This window comes from Calypte anna, chromosome 3, assembly GCF_003957555.1.
Source record: "Calypte anna isolate BGI_N300 chromosome 3, bCalAnn1_v1.p, whole genome shotgun sequence".
Lineage (NCBI taxonomy): Eukaryota > Metazoa > Chordata > Aves > Apodiformes > Trochilidae > Calypte > Calypte anna.
The window spans coordinates 92,054,914-92,065,503 of record NC_044246.1 but is presented as its reverse complement, the minus strand read 5'-3'; positions in this window follow the sequence as shown (position 1 = coordinate 92,065,503).

Here is a 10,590-nt window from a genome sequence, read left to right as displayed (position 1 = left end):
GAATATGAGCCTTTTGTGTTCAAAGTGAAAAAGCTATTTAGTAGAGTAGCTGCCCTTTCAAGAGTAGGGGACTTGCTGCATTGGTCTATGAATGGGTTTGCTTTTAGAACTTGGATATTTTTTCATAGTTGCTCTATTTAAAACCAGTTCACTTGCATGAACTGTAAGTCTGACTTTGCCTTGAAAGCATTGCTTACAAATGGAGGGATTCTTTCTGTAGCCTGCACTCAGTAGGTCTTGTTTCATCCTTTGTAATTCTGTAGGGTTTGGCAGCTTATAACTCCTCCTGATTCAAGAGCTAGGATAAGATCATAATGAAAACAGTTGCTTTCTCTTACTCAGGGCACTTATGTGTGAATTTCCTTAGCATCCTAAAATTTTTCAGTAGTTACAAAAATACTGCTACTAAAAATTACAGGCAGGTAGCATAGCCTGAACATAACAGAACAGCTTGTGTAAATGCTATATCTATAGAGGGATTTCAAGTCAGCAGGTATACTACTGTGTTGTGTTTTTTCTCCTTATGTTATAGTTGTACTAAAAAGAATGAAATGTGAGAACAGCTGTGTTGACCTCAAAACTCTGTGTGGAGCTTTCTTTGGGATGAAAACGAGCATTGATGAATAGGAGAGGAAGTGTCTTATACATCTGTCAAGAGTGCTTCTGGGAGGAGCTATTCAGGACTCAAATCTGTCTGAATGGCCAGTGTGCCACCCTTTGTCTATCAAACAGCTCTGGTTATCATGGAGTTGCTGATCAGTTGGTGGTGAAAGTTTAATTCAGCTGGAGGCTTGTATTAAGGGTAATGTGAATTGTTCTAATATTCTGGTTTTTTGCTAAGTCGCTTATTTGCTGTAGTTGTTGATGGTATCCTCATATGTAAGAAAAGAAAAAGCCATAAATAAGCCTTCTGCTGGACTCTGGCATTAGAATCATAGAGTCATAGAATTTTCAGGGTTGGAAGGTACCTTTAAGATCATCTAGTTCCAAATCCCCTGCCATGGGCAGGGACACCTCCCACTAGATCAGGTTGCTCAGAGCCCTCTCCAGCCTGGCCTTAAAAACCTCCAGGAATGGGACTTCCACCACCTCTCTGGGCAACCTGTTCCAGTGTCTCACCACCCTCATGGTGAAGAACTTCTTCCAAATTTCCAATCTAAATGGGTCCAGATGTTTTTTTTCTGACAACTTCTACATTAGAAAAGACTGTAGATAAGCAAATATCTTTACAGTAAACTAGTTGGTGTGACACATGCTTAAGGCCAGGGTTATTCTTCCACTTCATATGTGGTGTGGTCTGTTCTATGCACTGAATGCCCAACTGAGGCTGCATACCCTTTACCTGACCTAGAACACTGATGTAAATGCTTCTGCAGCCATGCCTTGTATCACTGTATACAGTTGGTCCATTGAAGACCTTGCTAGCTCTCCAAGTTCTTGGCATCTGATATGCCTAACAATACATAGTATTGGAGTATATTGACCTGAGGCAGATCACTGCTCTTCTGGTGGATACATGGGAGGACTCTTGGTTTTGTTAAATACTCCCTGGGCTTGTTGCCGTGTTCTCCTTCCTAATAAATTCTGGGGCCTCCTGTTGTGTGTTTGACTGTTCTATGTTCTAGCTAACTGGCTCTCAGCTCCCTGGTGGATAACTTAGCCTGACTCAGAGCATCTTGGAGGAGAAGACTTATGATCCTCTTCAGGTAAGTGGCTGTTCTCACAGTAAGTCTAAATGTCATGAGTACCCAATGACCTTCTCTCTTGAAACCCCACTGCAGCTCTTTGTCTTCCTACAGTATTTCTGGATCTTTTCTAAGCAGCACAATGCTTTTCTCCCCAGGTGATAATCAAGCTCCATGTTTGTTTCTGGTAAGTTAAAGAGGTAATGGGAGAAAAATATGGTCACAACAGGAAAACCCCACTCTTGTGGAAAAGACCACAAATGGAGAATATTTGTTTACTTAAACTGTCCATTTCATTTGTAGAAACCACTTTGGCAGGAAGTGGAATGTTTGTTTCATAGCATACAGAAACATTTTCCGTCCTGTTGTGGTTGAGCCCAAGAAGACTGTTTAATCTGACAGCTCTTCCACTTTAAAGAGGCTGTATGGTCCTGTCACTTAAACAGCCCCTATGGCAGGAGGAGTAAACACAGTTTTGAAGTGAAGGGATCTTTCTTACGAGACTCTGCTTAGAAGGTATGTGATGTTCCAGCAGTGAAACTCTTCTCAGGGACTATGTAGGCATTCAAATGTGAGGTTAAGTCCTGGGCCAAAGGCAGGTTAGGGGGTCAGGGTTTGTTGTGATCCTTCTGAAAGAATTTGGATCCCTCAGTGAAGTGCCCTTTGCATCCTGTTGGCAGTTCTTGCTGTTCCAAGGATCATATTTTAGCTTCTGCTGAAGCAAGGCACAACTGTCAGCAGGGCAGCTCTGAGCATGGTGCCCTTGTCTGGCTGGTACCTGGGGATTTCTGAGGATTTCTGGTGGTCATAGGATAATCTCAGCAGAGGGAAGAGAAATCCCCTCACTGTGTGATTCTTGGACTTGTTATTTGAAAGCTCAGGAAAATATTTGTGTTAGGATTCAGTGTGGTGAAAAAATGTTGGTGGATTGAGTAAGAAGGCATTTTTAGATATGCTGCTGCTTTGGGGAAAAAAATGCAAAAAAACCCCACCACCTAACAAAACCCAAAATGACCAGCAAGGGTTGTCTGATTCTTTTATTTGTATTATTTTCCTTCTCTGCCCTTCCCGTAAAGATAGGAGAGGTCTTTGTGTGGGTGACTGAAGGCCTTTGGTTAGATTTCCTACTTATGCCCTTGCTGTCATCCTTGCCACTGAGCAGAGGTTTCCCTCTTCACACAGAGCTGCCAAAGGCAGAGTCTGCAGCAGAATTTATCAAGATTGTTTTCTTCAGTTGCAAGTAGTTATTGCCACATGAAGAACAAGTCTAATTCTCTCCAGGTTTGTAATGTCTGCTTTTGGCAAGCTTAATCCAACTAATCAAGCTAATCAAGGGAGGAAGGAAGAGCAGGTTGGAGTATCTTGCTTTCCTGGTTCACCATCTGTGGAAGACATGGTCTTTTTCTTGTTTCTTCAGAGACTGAAAATACTGTGGATTTTGCTCTTCTGCTCTGCCAGTAATCTCTGTAGGAGCAATTCATCCCTCCAGCCCCAAAGCATTTCCTTTCTGATCTGCTAGACTGAATGGGAAAAAAAAAAGGTGAAGTATCTGCACAGTCAATCAGATTTGATCCCTGTAGGAGCTGGGTCCAGCATTTCTTGGTGTGAGCATTTGCCTTTGGTTTTCCATGGGCCTCTGCATTGGGTACCATTTTTTTAGCACTGAAACCCTTCAGGAAGGTGATGGAATCATTCTGTGCAGTTATACTGTTGGGCATGAGAATAAGAATAAATCATTCTTCCCTTGCTTAATAGAAGTGATGTGCAATGTACTATCATCCTCCCTCATATAGTTTCTGCTAAGCATTTTTAATGAGCTTTTTAAATTTTCTGTTTTGCATAATTGTGAGTTGCATCCTTACATAGCTCTGGGATCTTCTGCCTCAGCTTCTTTACAGAGCTGAACTATGTTTTTATCTGTGGTACAGTCATTTCTTTTGGTTACATGTCTTGGATTGTTTTTAAAACTTTAGCCTTCATCTTAGCAAAAATAGGGCTGCTGACTACACACATTCAAGAGACAGAATCACAGGCTTTCCAGAAAATAAATATAACTTGTGGAGACATGGGATCCAGAACAACAAAAAAAGCAGATGACAAACAGGCATGTCCAAACGTGCAAGGGAATGTGCTAATAGAAGAAGTCTTGAAGACTGTTTCTGCAGATGGACATTCAAAGTCTAAGTCTCTCATGAACTAGAACCATAAAAATCAGGAGAGGCTGTGTTCTTAAAGATGAAACATCCTGGAATCTGAGGCCTGATAGTCCTAGACATTTAATCCTCCTTAAATTCCTCACCACTGTGGCCCCAGAAATTCTCTTTACTAAAAGTGGAGTTTAGAACTGCAAGGATTGCAGGATTAACTCTATGATGATTCTGTCATAGTTTTTCCAGAAATGATACATCAAATACTCAGGAAGTTGGGTTTTTTTAGGCATAGAAATCTAGTTTAGGTTCAGAAAAAGAAAATATTCATGTCAAGATAGTGCAGAAGGTTGTGGGGCTTTTGTTTTCTGTTTGTTTGGGGTTTTTTTAACCTCAAATTGCAAAATTTTGAAAGCTTTAGTGACTCTGTAGTTTCATATTTAAAGCAATATTGTCTTCGTAGATTAAGCCCTAAATAGTGTGCTTAGCTTGGAAAGTGCTGGTGGAAGGAAGCCTTCAGTAGCGTATGTTTTGCGAACTATGTTTACAGAGAAGTTGTCACTTCTTGTCCCTGTTGGCAGACCTAAAAATGGCATTTGTTCAGGGAGAGGGCTGAAGCTCTGGAAAATTTTACTCAGCTGTCCTCCTACAGAACTGCAAGCGGGTATCCAAGCAATAGACAAAGCTCTTTCCCACTTCTCTAGGCCCCAACCTTTAATGTTTATGGAACTGTTGAGACTGCAGAAGAAGGGATGCTGCTTGCTGAATTCTGCAGAAGCAGGAAAACACGCTGCTCAGGCAAAAATTGAGAAGTGAGCTGCTGCTTGCCTCTGGAAAAAGGAAGGGGCAACTTTTTACCCTTCAAGAGGTAAGAGCTGCTGAGAACTGCCTGGGAAGCAATACTGCCTCTCCAAGATGACCTCTCTGAGGAGAAAATGTTGAAGAATTTGTCCTCCTGGCACTTTGCTCTATGTATTTCCTAACTTCCTTTCACTACTTACAGCTCTTCACAACACTGGGAATCCTCAGCTTTTCTCTCATGGATGTGCTGTAGCCACCTCTCTGCAAAGCACCCCTTCCCCCTTTTTCAATACTTTCAGTGCTTTTCAATACTTTGAGACATTTCAGACAAAGTTTAGATAATTAGATAAACACGAAAGTGATGCATTACAGTGTGATTCTTCAGAGCACTAGTATGATGCTGCAGCAGTGCTGACAGCTCAGTTTTGAGCTTAGGCATTTAGAACAGAATGAAGAGAATGAAATATGGTAGAGAAATCACAAAGCATTCCACACAAAGCAATTTCTCCAGGTTTCCAGAAAGCCTGAGACCTGAATTTGCTTCTGCAAATAAACAACACAGACCTTTAAAAAGGTGGAGAAAATTACTTTATGTGACTCTGAAAATCATTATACTGGGGATCTCATTACAAACAGGAGTTCTCTGGCCTGTGCCACAAGTTTTTGTTGTGATCTGGTTGTTTGTCACTGTCTAATTAATCAACAGCCATAGTTTCAAGTACTTTTCTGTGTTGAGGGGGCATTGCAAAATTAGGAATCTGTCAGCCTCCCTGACCTAAATGATAATAGCAAAAATTATTTGGTGCTCTAAGAAGGGGAGGAACACATGAGAAATAAGGCCTCTGTTGCATCTTGGACTTCTTCATCTACTCTTTTCTTTGGGCCTGAAGAACCAGGGAAATGTGTTTTCTGAAACCTATTTTCCCAATGTCTTTGAAGAAAAAATACTTTTAGAACAGACAAACTGGAAATGTCAAGACATTGCTTTATTCTAGAAAAGTCCAAATAGGTTCTTAATGGTCCTTCCAAGATATTAAAAGTCAATGTTCCCAGAAATGTACTGGTACTTAAGAAGGGAAATGCCCCCAGTATCTCCTAAATGATCTCCCAGTCTGCAGAACTGCACAAAGCTGTACCTGGCATTCCTCTGCTATCTGGACAGCACGTTTTTCATTACTGAGGGCACAAGTCTTTTGCCTGCCTAGCAAGAGAGGCTGAATGAAGTTTCCTCAAGAAAAGCTTGGAGCTGGCCTACTATGAAGTTATTTAATCATTCAGTGTTATCAAACCTTTCAACACTGAGATGACAACATGTCTTGATTCTCTGCAATCTGTATCAAAAGCTTTGGGAAAGAATTCATGCATAATGTATAAAGCATTTGTCTCAGTTGTTTGAGTAATATTTTGCATACAAGTCAGTGTCAAATGTTGGAAAAAGCACTGTAATTTTCTCAAAATTATGGCACTTAGAGTGCAGAAAGGATTTTTTTTTTTCTCAGGATTTAGGGAAAAACCAAGGATGTGACAGACCTCATTTTTGGTGCAGCTCTGACTAGCACAGTGGTTTACATACTTGGTAGTTCTCAGCAGTTAAAACCTGTTGAGATACTGAGCTTGTAGAGGACAAGCCAACCATTCTTCCTACCAGTCTTTTTCTCCTAGCTCTGGAACAGGAAGCTTCATCTCTTACCCATCATTTATAACAATCAGTTGTATTATGCCTTTCTTCTGGGGATGAATTGCTGGAACTCTCAGAGAGTAACAATTCCCACAATACTCCTGTTTCTGTAGGAGAAGATCATAGAATCATAGAATCATAGAATCATAGAATCATAGAATCATAGAATTGGCTGGGTTGGAAGGGACCTCAGAGATCATCAAGTCCAACCCTTGAACCACCGTTGCGGTTGCTTGACCTTGGCACTGAGTGCCACATCCAGTCTCTTTTTAAATATCTCCAGGGAAGGAGAATCCACTACTTCCCTGGGCAGCCAGCTTTTGCTTGGGTACTGACCCTCCTGGATGCCCATCCATTATCCCCTGCCTCCTCTCAGCAGTGCCTGGCTCCCACCTAACCATAGCTACCACTACATGGGCACAGCAGTGGGCTGCCTTTTCCTTCCTCTGCTCTTAGGTACATCCTGTTTACCTAATTTTAAAGTTATTTGGCTTTTTTTTTAAGGGTATCATACTGTGGTTTCTAGGCAAGAAGTGACTCTGAGAACTAGGCCCCTGTTTTCTCTCAAATCTGGTTATGGTTTGATGCTTGGACAATTATGAAAATTATGGTCTGGGTCACTTCCTCTTAACAACCCCTTTCCAAGCACACTGACATGCAGCTTAGAAGGCTTCCCCCCAGCCCCCAGATAGATGCCAAACCACAAGCATGGGCAACCTTCAAAATCAGAGAAATGTCAGGCTAATCCTCAACTGTTGAGATTAAAAATAATACACTGGTTTTTTTGGTCTGTCATCCAAAACACTAATGTAGCTCTTTGCCTTGCTGGCTCTTCCCGTAATGTTGAGTAAAGCGATTTTGTCTCTACCTCTATTCTGCCCAAAGCTTGCTGACATTTCCAGCCTCAGAAACAAAAGGCTCCTTAAGCTTTGCTATGTCCTTGCCCTACCCTGGTATGCCTCCCCTGTCTGTCCAGCTTTTGCAGTCTGTCTGTCCTTTTCATCACTACCCATCCTCCTCTAGCTTTTGATGCAATATGGCAATGCAACACCACATGAAGGAACATCTCTGTGAGGCGCCCTAGCATATATTCTGGCTTCTTTTGTGTGGCACACTCGTGCTTTTCTTTTCTGACCCCTTTTCGGGGCAGTCACCTTAGTTCCAATGTTAAAACCATTCCCTATTCTTCACCACAGGTAATGTTATAGATGTATTCCCAGTGGCATTTTTTTCTTTTTTTTTTTTTTGATCATTCTTATTGGAAGTTAAGGCTTCCTAGTTTCAGAGATGCAGCCACTCCCTGCTAATGTATCCCAAAATAATCAAGATGTTCTCAGCATGCTAAAAAATGAGGATGTTTGCTATCTTCAACTGTTTGCTCATCCTTTTCAGTCTGTTAAATTTGTTTTTTTCACACTTTGACTTGCCAGTTTGTCACTAAATATGAAGTAGGTGCTTGTGTTCTGAAAAGCAGATGCTTCACATTCAGGTTTAGAAAGACAAATTTTTCTGCCTGTGATTGTAAATAGGACTTTTTAAAAAAATGGAACTTTCTCTGTACCCAAAACCTGCCTTGCTCTTGTGCACTGCTCACCCGCAGCTCTGCTTACAGCCTCACATGAGTGGGCTGGGCCTGTTCTGAAGGGAATAAACACACTGCCCTCTGCTCTAACTCTGGCTCTCATGCCTTTTGGCAGCTTTTAAAAATAGACTGGGTTGTTTTGGTTTTTTCTTTTTGCAGAGAAAAAACTGTGCTTTTTTTTCTAGTGGAGACAAGATACTCTGGAGTAGCAGTGTCTGTACTGATGCCTATACAAGACCACACATTACTCAGTTGTTTGGAGGTCTGGTGGCCTTGCCATAGCAGCCTACAGCACCAGAGATCGATGTCTGAGCTCACATCTTTAATCACATGTCACTTCTTGTCCCTTTTAAATAAGAGAAAGATTTGCTAGAGGGAAAGTTTCCTCGAGTGCCTTCCAAGAGCTCCATTGTTCTGCATCCGAGCTACATAAAATCTGTCCCCTTGTCACATCGACCCCTGAGGTACAGCCCAGTGGCTGGCAGTGTGGCCATGGCAGGCAGCAAACCTCCAGATTTCATTTGGGGTGAGTTAGCAGTTCACAGGAGTGTGCTGCTAATGGCCTGCCACTTCCCACTGTGGAAAATTAAGGGAAAAAGGCTGAAGGAGAGTGACACTGCTTTTGAGATATGCCACAGCACATTTGTGTACAGACTCTGAGGCTCGTTGCTTCTCTTCATGGGGAGCCCCATCAGCTCTTTATACTCATCCTCTTTTTATCTGCTCTAAATAGCAAGCATCATCTAAAAATCTCTTGCTTGCATGAGGCAATGCTTATGACAAAATAGGTAAGTCAGAAACCTGGAGAAACTCTACGCTGCCAGGAGGTGGTAATGCCCACTTCATGGGAATGTTAAGGGGTGTTATCCACTGAAATTCCCCGGACTTTGGAGAGGAAATCTAAGCTGAGATGTTAACTCTTAACACTGCAGTGGCACGTAGGGCATGCTGGATTAAACTCAGAAAAACTAATTTTTTTATTGGTTGGATAATCCCTTCAAAATCTATTCTCTGAGTGTCAAGGAGAGATCCTATCTCTTTATTAATGCCTGTGTTGTGCCTGTGCTCAAGCAGAATGGGTGTTAGTGGACAAGTAGCTATGGCAAATGCAAAGGCTCTTTCTGTGCCCAGTCAGTGGTCAATAGCTGTGAAGCTGAACCATTTAAATCTGTGCTAATATTCAGCACTTGGGTGTCATTCAAGAAAATTTACGCTGGAATTTGAGAAATACAGGAATGGGAATATCCACTCAGGCCATCAGACAAATCTCTCCATTTGCAATATTCACAGTCCATTAAGTCCAATAAAAAAAAAATCCACTGTCACCCAACTGGAAAAACAAAGCTCTGTGATATATATCTGCTATTTTTCGATATGGTAAGTTTGGCTGTATACAGTAGGACTTCAAAATTGCAAGCCCCTCTGGCAAATGTATAAATAAATTTCTTCAAAACACAGTATACATTGCCTCACCATTTTTAAACTCCAGCAGGAAACAATTCTCTGCTCTGTATTGCTCTCTAAGCAATTCTCTGCTATGTATTTTCTGTCTTATTACAGACAGCTGGGTTTGATCCAGATCACTGGCTCAGGCTAGAGAAAATTGTTGTTGTAGCATCTAGCTTGTTGAAAAGGGGGAATATAGATTTTATTTATTTAATAAATCCACAGAGTACCGCATAGGTTTTTATAGGTTTTTAGCTGAAAAGAACAGTTTTGATGCCTTGAAGAGTGAAGGGAGAAGGGGCATTTAGTCACATCCACAGACATCTGAGGTTGATTTTACTGTCAGTAGTGATCATGTACATTTTGTACTATTGGAAAAATCAAAATATATATTTGCTGGTTTGTTTTTTTTTTACTTGCAGTACTTAAAAATTTTTTCTCCCTTACATGTGAAGTAGAAAGAAGAATATTTTTGCCCATATGCCTTGCAGCAGAAAACAGGCATTTAAAAGCAAACTAGACACGTGAGAGGGAACTAATATTGTTGTTTTGTCATTTTCAGCCTGATTACAGTGGGATTTCTGTTTTTGATGGACTGGTGAGAGGAACAGAAGGCTGAATTTTTGTCACCATATAATCTGTCCATATATTATTTGTCAACACATAATCTGAGGCAGCCTCCAGAGAAGTAAGTACATCTTCATGGTTGCATTCATAACGAATTCAGTGAAATGCAGATACCTTCTGCAAACCCAGGACAATCTAGCCATAAGATAACTGAGAAAATCTCTCTAATTCTAATTCTCTCGAATTAAGTTCTTGCAAACTGATGGGGACTCTATGTCAAAAACTTATCACAGTACCCAAAAGAGCCCTGAAGCTCTTGGTATTGATTATATTCTGTTGCTTCGCCAACTCTCATGCATTACAGCACAGGTTGCAACATCTCTCAGAGCTCCAAGCCACTTTTCCCCACCTGTCCCTGCCTGCTGCCTGTAATTTAGCTCCTCCTCATGAGCTGCTCTGTGAAGTTTATGTAATTAAATTTTCCTTTGCGGAGGAACAAAGAGGAAAGTCAGGCAATTCAGTTTGACTGAGAACCTTGAGTCAACTTTTGCTTAGTGCACTGGTTTAAGCATTTGTTCCCAAAACAATGCAACTTTTCCCATTATGTAAAATAAAAGAAGTAGCTGGGTATGACAGAAAATACATAAGATATCAGAGAAGCAGAGAACACCAGTAGTAGTAGTG